The 5,239-nt window shown below is 55.9% G+C and overlaps 1 non-coding gene across 1 annotated transcript; it reads right to left on the bottom strand.

The window, feature by feature from the left end:
• Positions 1-4,784: 4,784 nt before the first annotated feature.
• On the bottom strand, positions 4,785-4,856 carry TRNAA-AGC (transfer RNA alanine (anticodon AGC)). The gene has a single exon. It is a non-coding gene; the product is annotated as a tRNA-Ala (tRNA).
• Between the last annotated feature and the right edge of the window lie 383 nt (positions 4,857-5,239).

Here is a 5,239-nt window from a genome sequence, read left to right as displayed (position 1 = left end):
AGTGCAGCCTTGGTGACCAGAGTGGTGTGTCCAGACCCCTCGGAGGTGACAGAGGAGGAGGCCTCAGAGCTTGGGACAGGAGGCTCCAGGGAGACGGGAAGGGCCAGCCCCCAACCCCAAGCCAAGGGCACCATTTGCCTGACGGTCGAAGATGAACCTGCCCAGCCGCCACCAGCGCCTTCGGCCACAGTTCCCAGCCACCCGGGGCCACCTTTCTGAGTCCCTGGATCTGGATGTGGGCACTACTAGGGCCCGTCCCAGCCCCAGCTAAGAGTGGGGACCGCCCAGGGGGTGGCTGACAAGGGTGTCTTGCTACTTTGCTGAGTGAAAGTGGTGGGGCATAGAAAGGAGGCGCCCCAGTGTGTCTGCCCCGCCAGGGCTGGGGATAGTCAGCCTGCCAGTCATGGCCACCATGGAGTCGGTGGTTGGCTTGGCAACCAGAGCTCGGGGGAGGACAACGGGGTCTCCCAACAGTGGAAAGACAGGGGCTTTGGCTTTTCAGGTTTCCTGGATACTGTGCTGAGGCACGGGCGAGGCTGGAGCGGGCAGTAGCCCTCTATTCAGAGAGGCTGCCTAGGAGGGGAGCAACCAAGATGGCGGATGGTGGTCAGCCCAGCAGAGGGCAGGCTTGGGAAGAGTGGCCAGGACTTGTGAGGGGAGTTGAGCCCTGGTATAGCTAGATACCTTTTCTTACACTCCAGTTTCCTTTTCATTTTTCAAATTAGAGGCAGCAAAAGGACTCTTTTCCATAGACCAAGGGAGAAAGCTGTGGGGTGGGCTATGGCCTTCAGCTTTGAAACCCAAACTCTCCAAGAAAGCCTGTTTTCTTGGGAGGGGAGGATGGGAGCTGTGGGCTGAGGCAGCCTCTGTCCTTGGAGCTGAAGGCCCCAGAGTGGCTTGGAATGGAGGTAGAAGCCTGTGGTCTGGCTTGTGGCTTCCAAGGGCACCCTGGTTGGTGACGGGGCTTGTGGCTCTTGCTTCTCGGTCGGGCAGGCTGAGAGTGGGAAGTGTTGGGCATCAGAGCAAGTTCTGGGGACACGTGTGTGTAAAAGTGCATGTGAGTGTGAACGTGTGCTGTGCATATGGGAGCACACGCCTGCAGAGCCCAAATTCGAGCAAAAGGACTGACTCATTCAGCAGTTCAAGGCCTCGGTATATTCTTACTGTGGGCCACATGCAGAATTGAAGGGGTGGGGATGGCAGGCCTTGAACTCCCCTTGACTTTGTTAAAACCGCTCTGGGGAGGAGGCGGGCTTCCCCGGTGCCCCAGACAGCAGTGTGCCTGCAGCACGGGAGACCCGGTTTCGATCCCTGGGTTGGGAAGGTTCCCTGGAGGAGGAAATGGCAACCCACTCCAGGATTCTTGCCTGGAGAACTCCATGGACAGAGAAGCCTGGCGGGCTACAGTCCATGGGGTGGCAGTCAGATATGACCGAACTACTAACACTGGGGAGACGTCAGAGGTGTCCCCATGGGGCTCTGCTCCACCCTGCAGAGGCCCAGTGGTCCGTGCAGCCAGCCCCAAGGGCTAGACCTGCCCAGCAGACTCCTCAGAAGCAGCCAGCCCTGAAGACAGTATTTACAAGGAGAGGTTCTAGGGGCCAGTGCCCCCTTGCCTACTGGGGCTTATCCACAGAGAGCGTCCCAAAAAGTTGAAGGCCAGAGGGTAGGGGTGAGGAGCTTGTGGAAAACACGCCAAATTCAGGTCCCAGGGCAGAGGCCAAGCCTAGTGCATCTTCCTGTCCACTGCTTCAGCTTATCTGTTCAGAAAATGATCCAGGGAGAGCTGGGCAGCATTGGCTCCAAAACTGGGGGTGGACCGAAGGGGCTAACGGCAAACAAAACCCCAGCCCACCTCTTGCTCTTTGCCAAAATCGTTTCCGTTATCCCGAGATGGGGGTGAGTGGATGTTGGCTGCACAGCGGGGTTCAGAGAGGCCGCTGTCCTGCCCAGGGCCTTGCCTTGGGGGTCTGGCACGCCCCGGGTCACCAGCAGTACCAGTGGCACTTATATCTATCTGTCCCACGTTCTGGGCGCGGGGAGAACGGAGCAGCCCTGCCCAGGGCCCTCACACTTTCTTTCTTGAAGAAACACAAAACCCTCGAGATTCATGTACTGTATGACGGAGAGAAAAAAAGTACCTAATGTTCCCCCCAAAAAAGACAGTATATTTTGTACTTTGTAAAGTGTTCATTAAAATGGAAGAAAAAACAAATGATGTTGGCTAACGGCTGTCTGATTTCATGCTGATCCAGGGCCAAGTCTCCTCCCTCCCTTCTCTGTACCGTGGTTGGGGGAACACCGGCCTAGAGCTGCAAGGAGGCAGAACAAGAATATGAGAGGAAATTGCCCTGAGAGCAAGAAGGGTTGTCTTAATGCTTTGTCACAAGTTGCCCCCAAAGCCTAAGGCTTTAAAACAGTCCATTTGTGTGTCTTGGTTTCTGTGGTTTGGAATTTGGGAGCATTTTGGGCTCAGAACCTCAGAAGGCTGCAGGCATCTGAGAGCCTCTCCTGGGACCAGAGGGTCCGTTTCTAAGGTGCTCCCCTCCACATGGCTGGCGAGACGGGCCTGGCTGCCGGCCTGTCCCCACATGAGTCTCCGCTGCTTGAATATCCTGACAGTAAGTGTTTGGTTTTCCCCAGAGTAAGGGATTCAAGGACCAAGGCAGAACCTTTAAAAAAAAAAAAAAATTGTCTTTCTTCTAGCCTCAGAATTCATGTACCATCCTCTCCACCATGTTCTGTCAGCACCGCAGCTCAGCTCTGACTGAACCCTGGAGGATTCAGTCCACATCACACAGGGGTGTGAAAACCAAGAGGTCAAGGTAACCTTGGGGCCACCTTGGGAACTGGCTGCTACATTCACCATTCCCTCCCCGCAGCCCAAATATCTGGCAGAGGTGGGCCTGGGGGCGGGGGCCCTGCTCTGCACGCCACACCCCCAGGAAAGGTCTCTTGGTGCTGGAAGCCCAGGAGCCGATGCCTCCAGACAAGACACCCTGAGGTCAGGAGGCTCAGCGTCCCTCCCACAAGCACCTGGAGTTGGGCTCCTGCTCCCTCAGCAGGTGGACACAGGCTGCCCTGGTAAGAAAGGCTTGAGGGACTTCCCTGGGGGTCCAGTGGTTAAGACTGCACTTTTAATGCAGCAGACACAGGTTCAATCCCTGGTCAGGGAACTAAGATCCCACATGTTGTGCGACGTGGCCGAAAAAGAAGGAAGCAGCCTGAGACCAGCAGGTCTGGACCTCGCACACCCTCACTCTGCTCCTCGCTGGTGTTCTCCATGGAGGGCAGGTGTGAGCGGGGCAGGGCTCTGCCTGCATCAGACCCCAGCCTCCCCTCACCCCTGCCTTGCAGGAAAAGTAGCCCTAACAATGGAAGGGGGTGAAAATGGGAGCTGAAGCGCTCGTTCACCACCCTCAGTCCAAGGAGGTGCTTGGACCCTCAGCCCTTCTGGCTGCTGCGAAGGCTTTTCTCCCTGGGTTTGCAAGGACTAAGCACCCTCCTCAACCCTTCACATTTCGAACAGGGACCACAGCATTGGTGGGAACTCAATTGCCCCCAACAGTGGCAAAAGCCTCCTTTTCCCACTGCTCATTCATGTTTAGTGTCTGTAGGGCAGTGCCAAACCTAGGGTTGGGGGCTGGGGGCAGTGGGGGTGGTGGTGGTGTGGCGGTGGAGACCCAGATGACTCTGCCACAGCCCCCTGCACCTGAGTGGCTCCAGATTTAAAGATGTGGAAATGGGCTATCTCAGGGAAGTGCAGTGCCGGGCTCGACCACAAGGGGATGGTGCCATGCTCTGGGGCCATGACCAGTCAGGCAGGAGGAACAAGAACCCAGGACGTTAGGTTGAGCTTGATTAAGCCGGGGGACCCAAACAAGGGACAGCAAAGGCGCAGAGAGCCTAGCAGAGCAGCAGGGTGGAGAAGGGCAGAAATGGACGGGGCTGGAAGGAAATGAGGCTGAAATACAAGGTGGGTTGTCAGGCCAGCTGGAGGCTTCACACTCTACTACAGACCATGGGGAGCCACAGAGGACTTTGTGCAGGAGACCAAACTTGGCATCTGAATGGTGAGTCTAGGTTACTGAATATGACTGATAGGAGGGGGAAAGGGGGCAGCCAGGGTCCCGGCCTCGTATCTCAGGAGAGGTGACCCTGGCCGACTCGTGAGCCTTCCCACTGCAGTCAGGAATGGCGGGCACCATGGATATGGAAGGTGGCTGGTGCCCCTCCCCCCAGCCAGGCACATAATTCCATGTGGGAGCCTTTGGCCGCTTCTTAGCAGGGATCTCACCGCAGCATATCAGACTCTCCTGGAGGGTGGGAGGAGTTCCCTGTACCAGGACTCCCCCCAACCGGCCCCCTGCCCCGCCATCCAAAGAGTCTGATTCAACTCTTCTTGGCTTCAGTATAGTTTTTAAAGTTCCCCAACTCACTCTTAGGGGCTTCCTTGATGGCTCAGTGGGTAAAGAATCCACCTGCAGTGCAGGAGATGCGGGTTCGATCCCTGGGTCAGGAAGCTCCTCTGGAGGAGGAAATGGCAATCCATTCAGTATTCTTGCCTAGAAAATCCCATGGACCGAGGAGCCTGGCAGGCTATAGTCCGGAGGGTTGCAAAGAGTTGGACATGACAGCCCCAGAACAGAACCCGCTCTTAAAAATACAGGGCCACAGAAGGAAAGGGCACCCTCTGTGGTCACTCTGTCTCCCTTTGGTTTTTTGGGTTTTGATTAAATTTTATTTGACTGCTCCAGGTCTTAGTTGTGGCGTGTGGGATCTAGTTCCCTGACCAGGGATCAAACCTGGGCCCCTGCGTTGCTAGCGCAGAGCCTTAGCCACTGGACCACCAGGGAAGTCCCCGCCTCCCCTTGGTTTGATCATGTGTAACCCTGCCAGTGGCAAGCAGGGGGCTCATGATGGTGAAAAGCTCTCCAGAAGGAGCATGTGGAATGAGATCGTGGTGATGGTCGCCCAAAAGACTAACAGGCTAAAACCACTGAATTATACACTTGAAAATGGTTTTAAGAGTATATGACTCACATTTCAATTTTTTAAAAAAAAACTGAATGTGCTAGAGAAGCCAGATGTGGATGCACGGCAGGAAGGATGGCCAAGAAAGTGGGAGTTATTCCGACAGCCCCTTGACAGCTGTCAAAACTTAAAAGAAGGACCCAGGCATCTTAGAAGGGACCGTCCACCGCGAGAGCCGGTGGTGGAGTCCCTGTGCCTTCTCAGG

This window comes from Bos grunniens, chromosome 25 (genome assembly GCF_055505025.1).
Source record: "Bos grunniens cultivar Pamir isolate PY7600 chromosome 25, Bosgru_T2T1.0, whole genome shotgun sequence".
Taxonomy (NCBI): domain Eukaryota; kingdom Metazoa; phylum Chordata; class Mammalia; order Artiodactyla; family Bovidae; genus Bos; species Bos grunniens.
The sequence above is the reverse complement of the archived record's forward strand: the minus strand, read 5'-3'. Positions and strand labels throughout refer to the sequence as shown.